At 32.9% G+C, this 20710-nt stretch overlaps 2 pseudogenes; one reads left to right on the forward strand and one right to left on the reverse strand.

The window, feature by feature from the left end:
• The first annotated feature begins 8101 nt into the window (after positions 1 to 8101).
• LOC125656560 (putative nuclease HARBI1) lies at positions 8102 to 17272 on the forward strand (annotated as a pseudogene).
• Positions 17165 to 20135, reverse strand: LOC130048027 (myb/SANT-like DNA-binding domain-containing protein 3; annotated as a pseudogene).
• Between the last annotated feature and the right edge of the window lie 575 nt (positions 20136 to 20710).

Raw genomic sequence — 20710 nt, forward strand, 5'->3', positions numbered from 1 at the left:
GTTCGTAGTCAAAACGAAGGTTAGAAAAGAGAGAAGACACAGAGAAAAAAAATCATAATACACCGAATGCAGTATTTATGGGATATTCCGTTTATACAAAATATCTATTTAGACTGCTAACCACGTGAGAAATAACAGAAAATAGTGTAAGTTTCCTCTTCATGACATATGTAATTTTCCCATCCTGTGACCCTGAGCCAGTTTCGAGATAAGACCTCTCCTGTGTAGGATGTACATTTAGAAGAACTTTGAGTGCATAAGTGGAACAAAGTGAACCTACAGTCAGTGAGGAAGACAATAAAATGTATTAATAGGGGGTTCTCTTTAAATATGTAAATGTAGGAAATAGAAAATACTATCGACAGAAATGTTTGAATAAAGTAGGAACATAAAAACAATGTCATATTTGAAAGTAATATCCTGGATATGATACCTACGACCAACAAAATTACGTGATATGATAAGAATTCCACGTATTTAAGTACTCCCTGAATACGTATTACTTACTTAGTTTGTGTATCAGTTGAATTAGGGTGATGAAACAGCGTATAGGAAACTTACTGAGCACATTCACTTATGCAGTGATGAATATCCGTCCCACTCCCGCATGTAAACAAGTTGTTTCGCGCCTCACTATGTAAGATAGTTTTTCAAAGGGAAATAACTCGAACGTATCTCGAAACCGGCGTATTTGAGATTGCAAGCGTAAATAATGGGTTGAGGTGAAAAGCATTATTGAAATGTAAAGAACTTGTTATTCATTGCAGGAACACTTGACGGCAACTTGATATCACAAAGGAATTTTCTAAGTGTGGCAGTGCAGGTTTTTCCGATATAATGACCAAGGTCTAGTACCAGGGATTTTATGACAAAAATCTTTAGACAAAATTATTCCTAAGATCCCTTCATACCTGTTTCACAAAACTGTCATATCTAATCTTAAGATTGTTCGAAATCTAAACGCACCCAGATATTACGTTTAAAGCGGTCTGTGCTTTGTAGAACAACGCAGACAGAAAATTGTCATAACATCCCACTCTAGCTGTTTCATAAAACTCCCACATCTAAAAGCAATCTTAAAATTGTTCACAATCGGAACATTATGGAGTTTTATATTTCTAAAGAAATATGCAGATAAGCTTCCGACATTTTTCTGCTGTATAACAAAATAATGTGATACAATCTTAATATATATCATTATCTACATGTACATTTGATAGGTAAACAATTATCGTTACATATATACAATTACTGAAATAAAATGATCATTGACTCTATATCATCAATACATGCACATGTTTGTAAAACACTGTCATCTGGTGACAATGATCCTCCCCTAGTACTACTGTTATAAAGAAAAAAAGATGTCATAAGGTCATCGTAAGATAAGAAAAATGTTTGATTAAATATTCATATCATGCACGAACAAAATGTAGACTCTAGAATCCGTTATTTGAGTATCTTATTTGCACACAAAGTACATTTTTTCATCATCCCGGGAAAAATCACCAAAAAAATCATACAAAATAAATGATAGCTTGTATCACTCTTTCAATGGTGAAATCATACTTCATAAGAGCCGAGTGTTTTAACGAGGCAATAGATAAAATTATGGTGTAATGATCTACCTTAAGCTGTACTATAATGTATCTTTGGACGAATTTGTGGGAGCTGTGTCACCCTTTATAAGGTTTTTGACCCATTAAAAGATTAGAGGTGAGGTCAAATTCCACAGTAAAGGAAACCGGAAATAAATCTGCCAAAGCTATATTAATTTTCTATATTATATACATGTACATGTATTATCAATGCATTGCAATTACGCCGAAAATCCAATTAAGTACTGCAATTACCGGCGATGACTGTGACGATGGTGTAGATTTATATGCAGACTGCCCAGTAGGGACCCTGCTAGACTAGGTTTGTTGCGGCGAGGCGACGATGGTGGCCGACCCTCGGATCCCCTGGAAAAGGGTCGGGTCTTCTTGAAGTACGAATGTCTAGCCTTATTGTCGTGCCATGAGGCGGCGGGAGTTATTTTCTTCTCATGTCGGGGGGGGGGGGGGGCAACGATACGAATTCAATTGTTTATAACATATGTAAATAGAGAAATTGGGATGATTGTTCTCATTTATAGTGGTAGTTAGGGTAAAGACAAAACTGCAAATATGTATCGATGGAGAGTTTGTATACATGTCACACACACACACACACACACACACACACACACAGTCACAGGACAAAACATTTTTTCTCTCAAGGATTTTTAACAAATTAAATTATCTTCAGCATTGGTTACAAAAACTGAATATTTTGGATTGAAAATAAAATTGGTGAAGAACATATGCCTGTGTTATTCCTCCACTTACAGTATAATTACGACTCATATAAACTGCACAAAATGATATAACACAATATAAGTAAATAGTCAACGTTACAGAAAAATGAAATTGAGGTTATTGTTAGACACTATTACTACACTTCTATGTCATGCCATTTTTAGATTTATTCTCTTTAAATATATGTCATAAATTTAATAAGATATCTTATAAAACTTTTACGATATCTTTGAAAGTTTATGAAATATATTAATTGTATCCTTTATACTAATAAAAGATAGGATACATTGTATATTTTTTCTTAACAATATATGTCATATATTTTAAAAGATATTTTATAAAACATACGATTTATAATGTCTTCTAAGATACCTCAAACTTAATAAGATATCTTATATATTTTATAAGATATGTCAAAAAACGAATTTTCATCAGATATCTTGTAAACTTTAAAATATATCATATGGATTTCCTTTTATAAGATATCTCAAAAACCATCGGATTTCTTGCATGTATTATAAGATATATCATAAAGTAAAGGTATTTGAAAAAAATATGTTTGGGTAATCTTTTAAGATATGTAAGATAAACATACGTTCATGAGAAATCTTATAAAATATTTAAGATATCTCATGTTTCATAAAATATCATATTAAAATAAATTTCAGATTTCTTCTATTTTATAAGATATCTCATCAACATTATATCATGTTTGATATACAAATATATTTTATCAATCTTATGATACATCTTACATAATTCATAATATGTCTTAGATATTTTATAAACTGTAAATCATATGAGATATCTTATAATATTTATTAGATATTTTATCAAAAATAGAAGATATTTCATAAATTATATACGAAATCCTTATAAGAATAGAAATAAATATGGCGTGCCATATACCTCACTTAGGTAGAAGCTAGATGAAGAGGATTTATACAAATTGTATGAATATACATTTATACATATTTTCTGTATATTTTAAGAAATATATGTGAAAAACCTAATATACATTTTCATAAATTTAAAACTTAACGTACCGATTCTACTCTTCATACTAAAGCAGCTCATCAGCAAATGGGAATCATTACTACGGCTGTGTTCTGCAATGCATACAAGCAGGTAGTTATAGTTATACAGTATTACAGTTGGTTAATGGTGGCATGTACAACTTCTACTGCTCATAAATGGAAATTGAATGGTTCAAAATATACCACATGTATTGGAATATACATAGTTTTCTTATCCATATGCATTGACCAGAAAGTAGGACAATGTTACACCACTGTATCTGCATAAACTTTGTTTAGTCTTAAATATTAAAGAAATTAATCTTTAGAGTGGAAAATCTATACAGTATGTCTATATATATGAAATCAGATGCTGAAATTTTATAAAATCTAATTTGATATCAGTATATATACATACATTTTAAAGTTATAACAAGTTCTAGGAAGTTATCTCTATATAACTTTTGTCTATGAGGCAAGCACTTTAGAGTATCCCAGATTATGTACAGGATTTGAAGGTAGATCCTTAATGTAAACTGTTGAATTCATTTAGGAATATGCACTGCACACCAGCTATTTCCTCAAAATGAATCTCTGAAAGAAAAAAATCACAATGATCAATATAGGCTATCTAATTTTATTTTCCATTATGAAATATGAATACTGGTTGATTGTTTTACGTCCGTCAAGAATTTTCAACTCAAATTGAGTCTTCACCAGCTGTAGGTGAGGTACCACATTAGATTTATGGTTAGTGCTCAGGGCCGTAGCAGTAAGGGTTCTCTATAGTACCAACATAAAAGACTTTGCGTGATATAATATATGTAAATCAACACAACATGATGTACTAATTTGGACACGTCCTAAAGTCAAAAACCTTAGGTTGCGAAATTTACAATTTTTGTGCATCCTTATCTGCTTTTTTATACTGTATCAACAAACTTAAAGAAGTCTTTCAAATGATAAGGACAATAATCACCTTGGAACCAAAATCCCTACCCCTGGAATCATGAAATCAATTAATACCTGCGTTAAGTACTCCTTCTAAATATTTATTCGGTTTCAATTTAGTATTAAAGACAAGAGCTCCATGGGCCACATTGCTCACCTGAAATACCTAATTTAAATATTGTTCTTATATATTTGAATGTAAAGCTTTGGTCCATATTGTGGCCCCAACCTACCTCTGTGATCATGATTTTTACAAACTTGAATCTGCACTATGTCGGGAAGCTTTCATGTAAACGGAGGAGAAGCATCACGTCAAGCTATTTAAACATCTTATACCCCTCTTATATCCACTATAACTTTTAGGAAAATAATTGAATCATTCCGTTCCAACAATATGTACATTTACATATTGCAATTAAGCATTGTAAAAAGTTTCAAGTATATCCGACAAGCCATATAGGAGAATTTGTGACAGAGAGACGGACAGACAGAAGTATAAAAACAATATGTCTCCCCCTGGAAGAGGGGAGACATAATAAACAAACTGTAACATCATGCTTCAAAATACTTACAATTTATGCTAAGACACTGAATACTTACAATTTACACTAAGACACTGTACTATTTTGTTGGGCAGCAATTAAAACATATGGCTTCTAAAAGGAAACAAAACCATGCAATTATTCAGTATTATGCAAAGCAAAAGGGAATTTATGAAATTATATGATTTGTCAATAATTACGATTCAGTATTCCATGAAACAGTGTGTGTCATCTGCAAGCGTACTATGCCCTATCAACCAAGACAGAAAGACAGGCAAAGTGATAATATAAGAATAATGTATCTCTTATTATCGTAGGATTCATGCTTCATGAAAATCTTTCTAAGATCTGCTACATGTACAATTATTAGCTTTATTCTTATAATCTTAATTCTTTTGACTTGTATCTGATGAAAGTTTTAAGGTAGAAATTGTGTTTGTGCATTTGTATGCATGTACATAATTTGTAAATGTATAGTTGTACTCCTAAGTAGATTTTACATAATAAAACACTGAACCATTACTTCATAACTTCTGTTACATATACTTATAAAGATGTTTAAAGACTATAACATTTTTTTAAAGAAACATAATTATCTGCATGTAGTGCTTGGCCAAACTTTAAGGACAGATAAAATGATCTTGCTTTGTAGGTGACAGAATAATCTACTGTAAAATATTGAAAATATAATCATTACATTCAATTATAGGAAGATGTGATACCTTAACAAATCTAGGATTCCTTTAAAGACCTCAATATACCATTGTCCAAAGGGTGGTGAATCACTCAAATTCCCCAAAAAGTACACTGAAAACAGACATCTGCACAAATCTGTATGATGATTTGAAATTTAGGCTAACAATATAGATTGCTGTGTTTCCTTAAACATTTGATTAAATCAAAATAATAGCAAGTTGGTTAAGGATAAAAAAAATTCCACTTCTCTACGATACATTTCCTTGTATTGAGGTGTACCGTAGACGAGTCGAGTATAACAATCTAATTCTAATTCCGATTGGGCTATATAATTCATATCTTTTTTCTTAAACAAAGTTTTAATATTCTGATTACAATCTCCATTTAAAGAAATTATAATGTTTATTTAAACATGAGGGGCTCATTTTTCTTTTGTCAATGCAACTTTAAGGTTTAGTTTGATTAAAATTACTACAGATGTCAAGTCCCTCAAACAATGTTTCTTCAGTGATCTCTTCAACAATATATGCTTAAAAACTAGGGATAGTGTGCTTAATTTAGGGTCAGCAACACAACAATTTTTATTTGAGGCCTTAATTATGCCTTTAAATTTTTAAATCTCCATCAACATGCAATATATTTGATCACTTACAATTGTATTTAATGCACGATTCTTTTTACAAAGCTATTCAGTCAAATATAGCACTAGCTAAAACATCTAAAATAATTAACATTGCACACAGCCTTTCATTTAAGAGAGCTTACAAAATTCGTTACTTAAGGTTAAATAATACCCAGTGCACACTATGAACCCTAATTTGGCCAAACTTGAAAAAAAAATTAATGTATGATCAAGCAAAATAATTTCTTCTCCTAAAGAACTTTAACATAACTTTAATAGAACTGTTTCTGGCTCACAGCTCAATTTTGATTTCTGAGACTTTTAAACTGTTTAATTATGTTGAGAAATGTAATACTATAAATGAAACAGCAAAGGTTTCTTACAGACAAAATATTGTTGATGTATATTAAAACAATAGTTAATTACAGTGTCATGCAATGTAATCCTAATTGTGGATTTAATATTCGATTTGAGATTTTAATTTTTGTACAGGGCCATAAAACTTGGTTAGCTCACTTTTGAGACCGAAATCTGAGACCGTCTCAGATTTCGGTCTAAGTCTAAAGTCTGGTGTGCCATAAAAATTCTCGTCTCAGTCTCAATCTCATATTTCTAGTTTGATCTCACTTATGGGCTCAGAAAGTTAGATCGCTGGAAAGGTGTTTCAACTCCGTGTTTTTTTTCTCACTTTCAATAGGGCTTCCGCAGCTGCCCGATTGAATCGGTATAACATCATCCGTAGGAGAAGGAGAGCACCCCGGCCCCGGATTTTTCAAGATAGATCCAATCCCCTAGAGTATTTGGAAGGTGATGAAGTTTTCATTCGGTTCCGGTTTCGTCCAGATACAATTCTGTGGATTGTTGGCATAGTATTTGATGATTTACAGAGACAGACCCATCGGAATTGATCCCTACCCCCTTTGCTACAATTCCTCGCCGCCCTGAGATTTCTCGCCACTAGCTCGTTTTACAACATTGTCAGATAGTCTCTTGGGATTTCAAAGTCAGCGACAGGGAGAGCTGCTCGGGTGATATACCGTTTTGTTATCATCCATGGTTGCGCGCTTTATCAATTTCCCAGCCAACTTGGATTCGTACAAATGTACTTTTTTTAGATTGCAGGTAAGCATTGCATTAATTTGAGTATTCCGTAGGGGAACCAGTCTATATCAGGGTTAGACTAATCACTGCACTACTATGTTAAGGTTTGATATATATATATATATATATATATATATATATATATATATATATATATATATATATACACAGTGAAACTTCTCCAAACCGGCCCCTCAGAATACCGGTTCTCCCTGAATATCGGCCGATTTTCAAAGTCCCGGCAGAAATCTTAACATTTCCTTACAAAGAAAGTCTTACAAAACCGGCCACCCCTGAAAACCGGACATCGGCCACTTTTTAAAGTACATTTGTTAACAAACATGTGTAATTTACCCTTAACATACCGGCCACTTTTTGAAGACGAGAAAATCTTGGCCAAAGGTTAATTAAGATCGTCCAGGTGTGCAAATTGACTGACCGACTGGCCAGGTATGAAATTATCCATCGGAGGTGTGAAAATCACTAGTGGCCTCTTCAATTTCTATTGTTTATCTGTGCTGTCAAGCGTGTTAATTGACCCTTAGCTAATCCAAGAGACCCTTCCAAATTCTGTACAAAATGTAAAAAACAGTTATGAAATTATTGAATGAATACCGTATCAAACGCCATATTGTTTCACCATACTTTCGTATGGATATCAGCGGTAGTTAATAAAGAACAAACCCATGACTGTTAATGATAATTATTAAAAGATAGATTAATTTTCTTGGTTTCCATAGACTTAAAATTCCAAAGAAATATTCAAATTACAATTTCATATTTACTACTGTACTTTTTAAAAACGTCTAAACAAAATTGTTAATGACATAAGCGATGAATGTAAACAGAGTTTTTATAGATAAGAGGGATTCCAATAATAGGCCTCTGTGTTTTCTTTATGTATCCTGTTATAGATTTTCAGTTTAAAATTAGATGATTTCAGCGAGAATATTTCTTGTAATTCATAATTATCTTTAGATACAAGCGGACTAATTTTATCTCCACCGATAATTGATCATAGATCACCAGATCAAAGTGAACAGTACCTACTTTGTGAATATTGAGATAAAATGTCTATAATTGCTAAATTCTCGGTATACCGGCCATCCCTCTAAACCGGCCATTTTTTCTGGTCCGAGAGCCGGCCGGTTTAGAGAAGTTTCACTGTGTATATATATATATATATATATATATATATATATATATATATATATGTATGTGTGTGCGTGCGTGCGTGCGTGCGTGTGTGTGTGTGTGTGTGTGTGTGTGTGTGTGTGTGTGTGTGTGTTATTGTATTTCGTTTTTAAAGCTAATTTTAAGGTATTACAAATATTTCACGAGATATCAGTTTGTAGTGGATGTACAAACTAATTTTGAATAAACATGTAAATAAGGATAAAGACCCAAGATATTTTACTCCCGGGTGAGTGAATTACCCTGGTCGAGTTATTTCCCTTTTTGTTTGTGCGCTATGTACACGGAGATTATCACACATACAGTTCACACAACGATTCAACGTGACAATACATTCAGTTTCTATCCTATGTTTATGTAGTTCACACACCTGAAAATTCAGTGTTCCTATACAGCTGTAGATGCCCTCGAGGATAAGTATTTTTGATTAATTTTACAAAAAGAAGTTGTAATCCGATTTTCCTCTGCTGTGCATTGCACATGTATGCAACAGCCTTGACGGGTGTGTTGCTTATAAACCTTCACTTTTGTGGCTATTATTCTTGTCAAAGTCCTACTTCTACATTCAAACTTCGTTGTATTGGCTGCTTACATCCCCTTTTCCCGAAGCAATAAGTAGAAAATAAATTGGTGAGGTATATTGTACAAGTATATCACTATCAGAAATGAAAAATGTGCCTTTGAGTCTTCGTATTTAATAGGGTTTCGGAACGTTGTTGGCTGCGTGGATGGCACTCAGATTAAGATCAAAGCACCAAGTAGAAACGAGGGAGATTTCATCAACAGGAAAGGATTCCATTCACTTAATGTTCAGGTACTTATACCCCACACAAGAATGTTTTTGGATATAAACTTAAGAGCTTGTCTACGAGAAAACCATGCAAAATGTGATGGAAGCAAGGTTGTCGGATCAACAACATATTTTGAGTGTAATAAAGTACATCAATATCAAATACTGTGGCATATTTTTTTCGGGGGTGTAGTCACTGGATAGGGATTTGCAGCCATGTTACTAAAAATAGCACTTTTGTTCTGACAAAAGGGTAAAATTATGTATATTTTACCCTTTCTATTTAAAAATTGTAACAGGTTATTGAAAATGGATTTTTAAAAATTGACACAGTTTGTAAAACAACTGGATATACATATTCATATTGTTTAGTGTGACTCTAAAATTTTACTTCCGTTTAAGTGTACAAAGGTCACAAATTTGGCACGATTCCAGATTTTGATAAATTGCAGAAAATGATTACTTTTGAATCAACTAGTAGTCAAAAAGTAACGCTTTGATTTATTCAAAATTACTTTCATCTTATAGAGAAGAAGTATATTTACGATATATCAAAAATCTGTCTTTGGACTCTCGATTATAGTAAATATATTAATACTTCAAGTTGGGCATTTTTTCCTGCTTGTAGAGCTTTCATTCTGGTAGCCACCTAAACCAGTTTGTCATGCATGGTCCTTGTTATTTTATCAATAATTTTATGATTTCACATCAGATGACCAGAAGTATGTATCATTCATTTTTTGTTGCTATGTATGGGTCCTGGTTGCCATGGTGACATATTGCAAAATTTGAAAAAAATAACGTTTTTAAAAAAATAATATGCATCGTATGAATAGTTGTAATTTAACAAAATTGATATTTGTGTACTTTAAAAATGCAATTTTTAAAAACAAATTTCATACCAATTTATATTATGCTATATATAATAAATTCTTTATTTAGCAGGATAGCACAATTAGTACAAGTGACTAGTTTACATTGTGGTCCTACAAAGACTTAAATATACGAAAAGCAATTGGATCACATTTCTTCATAGATTTGCTTTTCCCATGGATACAATAAGGATAAATCTATTTTTTTTTTTAAATCTGACTGGTTATTGAAAACATTCTGAAATAATCAAACTCAATCGCAAATACTAAGCCAGACAGCAATGTAACTTTTAAAAAGTTGTATGAGAGTCACAATATTGATATTCTAAAACAAATAAAATTGTTGCCATAGTAACATTTAGACCAATTTAAAGACTGACGTGCTTTAAGTTCAAAGGTAAAACTTGTGTGAAGACAGAACTTAATAAATATCCAGAGTATAAAAATACCCCAAATCTTTATCTTTTCCTCGGGACAGTTAACACGCCATATGAAGTTGTCAGGTACCGTACAATATATTAGATAAAAAGTACTATGTGGTTAGGAATTTTTAGATGTCATCAATCTTTAACAAATGAAGTACCCAGAAAAAAAAAATGAGCAGCAACCCTTAAACAATTAAATAACATGCTTAATATGTACATATAAACAAAAGTTGTCAGATGACTGTACCTAACCGTTTATTCAAAAGGTTAAAAGTTTTTGAAAAATAGGTCAAAGTCCAAGGTCGACGTTGACAGTTCTGGTAACAAAAGAAATGACATCTATGTTTGAAACATCAAAGCTCTATCACTTTTGGTTCAAAAGATATAACCAAGATAAAGTTTTTGAACAGTACATCAAAGTTCAAGGCAAAGGTCGTTAGGTCAAATGTCTTATATAAAAAAAAAAGTTTCTCTTCATGAGGCATCTATATATGTAAAATATCAAAGCCTTATCCCTATTGGTTCAAAAGACATAGCCCAGGTTGAAGTTTAAAAAAAAAAATAGGTCAAGGTCACAAGGTCGAAAGTCTTGGTACCACATCAAAGGTCTCTTCAAGGGGAATTAATAAGGGAAATATCAAAACCGTACCCTCTTGGTTTAGAAGATATAACCCAGGTTAAAGTGTTTCTTAAAGTGGCGCGACGCCAACACTGGGGTCATTACAATACATGTAGCTCTCCGGATAGTCGTCCTGGTGAGCTAAAAAGAATGTGCATGTTCTTTACTTGGCTTTCTTTTGTTTTTTATTGTTACATGTAGCGTATTATTCTACATTCTAAATCCATGCGAAAGGGTTCGAAGCAGCCATATTCAATACCAGAAATTAATGATTATAAACATTATATTGAGAGGAGAGGGATGGTAATGGTAAAATGCTCTTAGATAGTGAATGATCTTGTTAAAATCATAAAATAATCAATACTGTTGAATATATCTAAATACAGAAATATTCTTTGCATTCGCACTCCACTCCTAACACCATTACACATACAAATGAAATATAGCTTAAATACTAACTGACAGTAATCACATAAATTGCACCGAAGATGAAAGTCAGATAATAATAACGTCCGAATTCGCACAAAAGTTAAGAAGCTCGCTTGTAATAATTGGAAATATAATTTATAATGAAAGGTATTGTTTATACCTGACCCGACTGGTATAGTCTGTCCTGTCTAAACACATGCAGTGCAGCTAGGTGGAGAGGCCCCGTAGTTGGCACTCGATCATCACCAGGGCGGAGGGTGTGGGTGGGTGGCAAATTTTTTATAGAACCCCCAACCTCCCTAAAAATTACTTTTAACAGAACCCGAAGCTCAAAATCCTTGATAATGATAATAATGGGGGGGGGGGGGGTCCAAGGATTTAATTCATCAGTTCAAGCTTCCATTTCAATTGTTTATTGATTGCCATAAAAAAGTAAGGGGGGGGGTGATTTAGCTAAAGAGACCTGATCGAAATAATCTTCGGTTTCCCTGTCAGATAAATGATTTTCCCAATTTTTTTCCCCGATCAATTTCTCATGATGAACAAAGTATAGTGACGATCCAAACTCTACCTACATCAATGACTTTAAGAAACTACATTAGCATATACATATACGTAATACCATCAGTTTGCAATATCTATATCTTTGTTGTTGGTAAAATAGAGAAAGGCGTGAATTTTTGCATGTTGAATCGTAACCTATGATTAAACATTGAGTATGTCATACTGTTACATTGAGCACTGAAGAAGGAAGAAAGATACCGAGCAAACTGTTACAGTATACATTCTTAATTGAGAACACGTTATGCATTTTTATTTCACACTTTTGTTATTTTGTCCTGTCCTCATTACTTAGTGCATATATGTAAACTAATAACAACTGTTTTTCATTAATCATGATGGTAAATACCTTTTGCAAATTCGGGGAGGGGGGGGGGGGGGGGGCTGCACTAGATCCTCGCATGCTCCATCTGGACTGACTATAGATGCATGTTTTCTTTGATTTCCTCCATATAGCATCTAATTATTCTCAGTTAATGCATGAATTATCAAGGAAAGAACGCTTTCAATTCTTCAATGACAAAATGCCTGACCACTAGTACTAGTGTGCAGTATAACAGGACGAAGTACCGGATACTTTTTAAACCCTGCCAATATTTAGAAATTTCTGGATTACATTCACAGATACTGTTATGTCTTTCACTGATATCACATAAACATGATGTACAAATTCTCAAAATCCCATTTCAAGTTGGATTCATAACATTCCATAATATTGCTATCATTTTATACCTTCTACGTATGAAGAGTGCATCAAAGGGGAGGTAATTCCAGCAACAGGTCTATTTCATTAAAAGACTCCCTTTTTCATATAAAATAGTAGATTACTAGGATTTATTTATTAGAAAATGTTAAATCTATCCATAGAATTAAATTTCCAAACAATTTATGCATCTAATATCACAAATTTTAAATCTTTAATCTTTTAAAAGATAATTTTAAATGCTTAAAAATGTTCATTTTTGTCAGTTTTTAAATTTTAATTGCAAATGAATGGCCAAAAGTCCAAAGTACAATTTTTTTTATATTTTACAGACAAGGATTTGATATTCAAGTATTATACACTTTTAAAGAAATTTAAGCGTTACTTTTGCAGCAACACCTATTTCAAAATTGACCATATAACACAAAATGAAAAAGTTTGGCACAATGCCAAATTACAGGCTCCATGTAATCTCTATATGGACACTTATGATGTCAAACATGATTTCTCCATAAGTGGTTTACATGGAAATATCATAAAAAAATCCATTCTTTTCATAAGTCTTCAGAATTGATTTGCATTTTTGAAAAAATAAAACCCTAATATTTAAGGATTTTTCTTGTGTTCAAAGACTAATCCACGTGTAAATACAGAATGCGCTGTTACTAAAAATAGAAAAGACCTATCAATAAATTGAACTCAAATTATAATTATTCCAACCATATACTCCAATGATATAAATGATTAGAAATGATATTGATGACCACCATTTCCTTCATTTTTATATATTTGCATGGTTTTCTCGTAGACAAGCTCTTAAAACATAGTAAAATGTAAAGCAATGGGGTCACAGTTTATATGCAGTTGTACTCTATTCAATAGCTTATATAAACCATTAGATCAAGGTTTTAATTTATTAAAACCGTAAGGCACATTTCCATGTTATTTGGTTTTTCATGGGGTCAAATTAGACATTGTTTTGTACCCAATTTTCTTGATCAGGGATCATCCCTGTAAAACTTCATTTTGTGCAGATAATTGTCTTTACAGTATATTTTTAAGATTTGAAACTCGAGAATTTTTTTGAGTTTGTTGTTTCAGAATTTTTAATTTCATTTTTGGTGTATATATCATTCATGCTGTGTACAATGTAGTAATGACCTAGATATTCCCATGAAACCAAATATTTTATGTCCCCAAGATCGAAGATCGGGTGGCATATTGTTTTTGTCCAGTCTGTCATTCTGTAATTTTGTCTGAAACTTTAACGTTGCTAATAACTTTTAAACAGTAAGTGATAGAGCTTTGATATTAGAGCTTTGATATTGTACATGAGCATTCCCTGTGACAAGATCTTTCTACTGGTACCAAGATATTTGTCCTTGTGACCTTGGCCATCTTTGGAATTGGCCATTATCGGGGGCATTTGTGTTTCACAAACACATCTTGTAAGTTTGCAGTTGTAAAAGGTAGGTATAATGTTAAATAATTGCCATATATTGCTTAATAAAAAACAATTGTTGACATACACAATTAATCATTATTGTAGATGGTATGTGGACCCAATTTCAATATCACCAATGTTGTTGCCAAGTGACCAGGGTCAGTTCATGACTCTAGGATGTTTAAGGAGTCTCTGTTATGCAGAGAATTTGAAAATGGTATGTTGATATTTTTTACAGCAACTAGGTAGTACCAAACAGATGCGTAAAAGTTTTCCTGAAGTTCAATACCTTTGAAACTTTGATATTTTTTTTCTAAGGAACAAAACCTCTTATTGTGCATGGTATAAAAGAAATCTATCATAATAATATTTTTCTCTACTTAGTTTCAAATGACAGGGAATCTGACCCCGTTAGAAGAATGTGAAAGTTACAACCTGATATGCTTTGTCGTCTTGATCATATTTAGTGAGGCCAAAAAAATAAATCTTGGTTTCCACTCCACTTTCACCTCAACATTTTTAATGGTCGGTAGGTTTTTTTCTAATCATATTTTTATTTCATATGTTGAATTATTTTTTAATGATTTAGTATTCTACTATGCCTGAAACATAGTGATTGTCTAGTAATCAAATAAAAAGTTATGGTAAACAAAAACTGTTTCTGTGTTTTATAATATGTTAGTGCATTATAAATAACTTCATAAGTCAATTAAATATACTCCTGTTGTAGTGATGGCATTCGCAAAATCTATGAGAATGGGGAAAAATGTGTTAGGCCTAAGGGTCGGCAGAAATGTTTAGGGTCTGTCGGGAAAGTGAAAACCAACATATATTTTTTTGGCCTGATTTACATTCTGCATATCATTTAAAGATTTAACTTTGGTATTCTACTATATATAATAATATCGACTCTTCTTCTGAGATGCGGGAGTCCTATTGCTGTGTTTCTGACAATATGCAGTGTTTATTGATATAGGGCATATACAAGGTATACTATTGGGGGATTCAGGACATGCTCTCAAGAAGTATCTCATGACGCCATATTTGAATCCCTCAGATATCCACCAAGAGAGGCACAATGGTGCGCATTGCAGAACTAGGATTCTCATTGAGCAAAGCTTTGGCATATTGAAAAGAAGGTTTGCTGGTTTGCATACAGAGCTGCGACTTTCTCCAGAAAGGGCTTGTAATGCCATTGTAGCTTGCTGTGTATTGCACAACATTGGAATTGCCAGGGGTGATATCCTACAGTTTGGAGGGAATGATTGTCCACAGAATCCCACAGACTATGCTGAGAGAAATGTTAGAGTTCTTGATGGCAAAGCAGTACGCGACCACATTGCAAGAAATTACTTCTAGGTAAAATAACATTTAGTCAAAGTTATTTTAAATTTTATTCAAACCACTAATAATTTTAATCATTGTTAAACAACGTCATTTTCACTGTTGAATATGACATACAATGGTAATTTTAATCATTATCAAACAATGCCATGTTCACTGTTGATTATGTCATACAATGGTAGTCTCTATGCACTTAACTAGCTCAGTATTTACCACATGTAAATTGGAAAGAATAATATTTTATAAGATATAGTATTGTTTACTCCTCCTAGGCACCTGATCCCACCTCTGGTGTGTCCAGGGGTCCGTGTTTGCCCAACTATCTATTTTGTATTGCTTGTAGGAGTTATGAGATTGATCACTGTTCGTTATCTTCACCTTGCATCTATTTATTTACACCGTGCATGTGTATTTATTTTAATTAAATAAAGACTGATTAAGCAGTTTATAGAGCCTTTTACACAAGTAACAATAACTAAAAGTCGTCTGATTGCTTTGTAATCGTTTATTACCATGAACCATCCAGTGTCTAGGTTCAATGTATCTACACAGAATTGCTCACAAATTATCTGCAGTGTGACATACACAGAAGACAAGAAAAGACAGGTTATTCAAAATAACACACACACACAAATCTAATCATGAATTACATCAAATCATATATAATTATAATGATACATGTAATAATAATAGTGAGGATAAGAATATATTTGAAAATGTATTATCAGGCATATGATATAGAAAACAATATTTTTTAATCGGTAAGTTGTTTTTTTAATTGGAATTTAACTCTAATGTTGTGCATACCACCCCTCCCATTTTAGCTCACCTCTTCAAATTTACATTACAGTTTCCTGACATAGTGCAGATTCAAGTTTGTTTAAATCATGGCCTCCAGGGATAGGGTGGGGCCACAATCTAGGATCAATGTTTTACATGCAAATATATAAGGAACATCATTAAGTACATGTATGGGCCAAGGTGGTTCAGGTGAGCGATGTGGCCTATGGGTCTCTTATTTCAAATGTACAAGAAAACAAGATGTGTTTTGTAACTTTTGTGATATGGTTTATATTAGAATTTTTTAGGTCAAAAATAAATATTAAGGTCACAAGGTCAAATATTCTAGTGTCAATGAAACGGTCTTACCACAAGGAATACACATTGAATGTTAAAGTTTTGATGATGTAAAAGATATGACCAAGGTGGAAGTTTTTTTACCAAAGACAGACAGACAGACGTACAGGCCAAAACTAGATGTCTCCATATCGTCGATTATAATAAAGCCTGTTCTAGTACATTACCTATTTAAATTTCTGAAAAAAGAGACAGAGACAGGTAGGAAGATGATTGAAATGAATTTTTTCGCATTTCTAGAAGCTCTATTTCTGATCTAACTTTCTGCATTTTTAATTTCATAAATTCCATCTCAAATTCTAATTTCTTTTTCTCTGTTACAAGTACTTCGCGATGTATGATGTCAATTTCTCTTGAATGGCGTTGGTTTTTTTTTTTTTTTTTTTTTTTACAGAGGGTGTGTTCATCTCTACAGGTCGGGAACAACACCCTGAGGCATTGGAAGTGGATGGTCCTGACTCCTCTACATTCATTGACGGTCCTTCCTTCTCTGCAGTTCCCGTTTCCTCTACAATTATTGCAGACATTCTACCATTAATTCTCTAAAACCAAGTTTGGAGACATATTATTTTTTTTAGCCCACTTGAGCTGAAAGTTCAAGTTAGCTTTGTCGTTTGTCTGCTCGTAAACTTTTCGATATTTAAATTTGAGGCTCTTATATGACATTGTTTGGTTTTTTGTTGTTGTTGTTGTTTTTATTAAAATACACTTTTTCAAGTAAATTTCAAAATATGTATACTATTATTGCTTACCTATGTGCAAGCTTACATTTGTCTCCATCCCCCTTCCACTCCTTCTAAAGATGGCTTTCCAGAGAGAAATGCCAGCATGGCCTCATCAATGGGGGAAGAAGATAGGGGCTTTGGACCTCCACCTGTCGAGGGATATTTTCCATTACTGTTGATTTTCTTTGCTGTAATAAAATGGTATATTTTAATTTAAGATAGCTCACTACACTAAAGCTTATACTCTTTATGACACTACGTCACAAGATGGCGATTTAAATTTTTGTTCATATGTGTTAAAATAAATTTTGAAAATCACGTTTGAGCCACCTTAAATGAGATTTAAACATGTATAATTATATAAATCTTAATTGAACTAATGCACAATTAAATATTTATATTTGCCATAAATCCATGTTTACCTCGCTGCTTCATATTTGACCATTGCTTCTTGGCCTGTTTGATGGTCCTCTTCTTGCATGCTCCTTTCCTGTGAATATTGTATACATAAGTCTTATTACATAAATCAAACTTGAAGCTAATTAAATCGTCCACTGACACATTTACTTAAATTGATAGGATAGATTTAGATCATAGATATGAATTAGAAGTGTTTGATAAAATATCTTTATGTATAATGATATCTTGGGAATAAAACCCCTTTAAAAGGAGGGGGGTACTGTGTACTAATATGAAATTGGAAAGGGGAAGTATCCAACTTTACCATATTTGCATTTGAATTAGTAGTGAATTTGAAAATGAAAATAAGTTGGGGTGAGTGGGTAGCTCTGATATCCAAATAACTATAATGCTAGTACAAGAATGTTTCCTAATGATTATATGAAGTAAAATAAAAATATTACAGAACTTGAAACAAAGAGAAAGTTATACAATGATGGTCTTGCACTCTGACTCTTTTGTATGTTTGCTGTAATCAAATAGCCTGGTCTGAATGAAAGGGGAGTCTGAATTACATAACACTTGTTTTGACAGTTACATGTACGTAGGTTGATGAATGTACAGATGTTTCTTTTAAAAATATGGTAGGATAAGTGATAACATTGTTTAAGATCATTTCAACGAATCATACTTTTGGCAATCAATGCGCCCCTTGGGTCCAAAACCCGGGTCCCCTTTTCATATTGCCGAATCCAACTCTAGAAACAATTCTATAAATAGCATTTGATAATCGCTCTGCACATTGACATACGCATCGTGACCATGGTGAAAAGATTCAGTAACGCAGGGGTACTAGGTTTTTGAAGCGATCGGTCTATTCATTTTTCTCAAAAACAACATAAATGAGAGTTTTCTTTGTCTAACACATATCCCACGGAACGCACAGAAGTATTAAGAAACAGAATATGCTCCATACTTTCAATGAAAGTAGTTACTTTTCTCAAACACTTAATATCGAGTACCTACGAAAATTCGCACGGATGCTTGTTTCATGAGCTGAATTCAAGGTTTGAAATAATTTGAGAAAGAACCATGGTAATCTGTCACAAAAATGCATAGGTACAGGCAGCTTTACCTGTAATTATAATTACAAGTAACTATATATCATTTCCGTATCATTTCATTTTCGTTGTACCACAGGAGTTTGAAATTTTATCGATAAAGTTAATAAAATGTACTTGATTGAATAGAAGCATATTAGGGCCGCAGCAGTATCTTTTTTTTTAATTATATATCTGTTATAACAAACTAAAAAAAGATACTGCTGCGGCCTTAATATGCTTCCGTATGATTGACCAAGCCATGAGCTATGCGTACAAACTCCTGTGGTTGTACCAACGATTCTGACTGACTGCGTTTTTGTTAATCGTTTCATGGACGAGATACTCATACACAATTGAGAAGGAATGGACAAAGGTATATCGCAAAAAAATGGAAGGAAAACTTACGTATTATGCGCTACGAAAAGAATAGATTCATTCCATTACTGAATCTTTTCACGATGGTCCACGGTGATAACGAGCGTTTTAAAAAGAGTGTATGATAAAGATCTACATTAATAATTTATATAATTCATCATTTGGATATGAATAAATACCAAACTTCTATTAGTCGGGAACAAATGATGCAAAACTGACAACCGAGTCCGTGTTTAATGGTCTAAATTATAAATTATCAACTCTTTTTTCTGTCTTTATTGGGGGGGGGGGGGTTACTTCAGTTATACAGACTTGTACTTACGCATTCACTGTGGCAGTCACCGCTTGCCACGCGTTTTCCTTTTCGTATTTCCCACTCTGGGAGCCTTGAATTTCCCTTCAATTATTTCAATTCTTCAAGTTACTTCTTCGTGAAGAATTTCCTTCTCCAGCCGACTCCAATAGGGCTCATGGTTGCTGCTTTCTGAACTTTTACTATTTAAAATTAGATTAGCGATATCATTTTCGGCCATAGCGTTTTAATAGCAGCTGACTTATAGATAAAACGATGTATTTGACGTCAACAACGTCAAATTTGACGTAACAATAGAAAAGTTGTAAAAGCAAAAAAAAAAAAAAAAAAAAAAAACAGCAGTATTTTGTTTGTACAAGATTTCTTTAATTTCCATGCATTGCGCAATATTTAGTGGGCGTGGCATTGCAAAAATAAAATGTAAACAACACATCCCATAATTCAACCCATTTCCAGTTCAGTTTCCATGGTTTCTGTCTCAAGTTAGAAAATTCTAAATGAGCTAAAACTAGCTTTATGGCACACCAAAAGTGAGACGGTCTAAGTTGAGTTCAGAAAGTGAGATTTTTTTTTTAAATCTCAAAAGTGAGCTAGCTAAGTTTTATGGCCCCGGAGCCTGGTCGTCCTCTAAATGTACAGATACATGACTAATCTAAATATGAAAAAAAAGATTCTTGATATATTACATGTGTGGTTCTGTAATTATAAATTTGTAATGGGAGTAAGTGAATCTAAATCCATTAAAAAAAGAGAAATGCATGTAGGTATTTCATTCATAAAAGGGGAACAATTTCAAGAAATGACTCAATGAAAATATTTACTGCTTGATATATCAGCAAAGGAAAAAGTAATGATGTACATCCATGCATATTGTCCCGTCAAATTAATATAATGAGTTAATGATTAATGTATATCATAAATGCCTGCATAAATAATCATTAGTAATACATGCATGTGGTTACAGAAACTCAGAGCTATAGACTGGCATTCTGTAAATGAGTATGAGACCT

The sequence above is a fragment of the Ostrea edulis genome, chromosome 7 (assembly GCF_947568905.1).
Source record: "Ostrea edulis chromosome 7, xbOstEdul1.1, whole genome shotgun sequence".
NCBI lineage: Eukaryota > Metazoa > Mollusca > Bivalvia > Ostreida > Ostreidae > Ostrea > Ostrea edulis.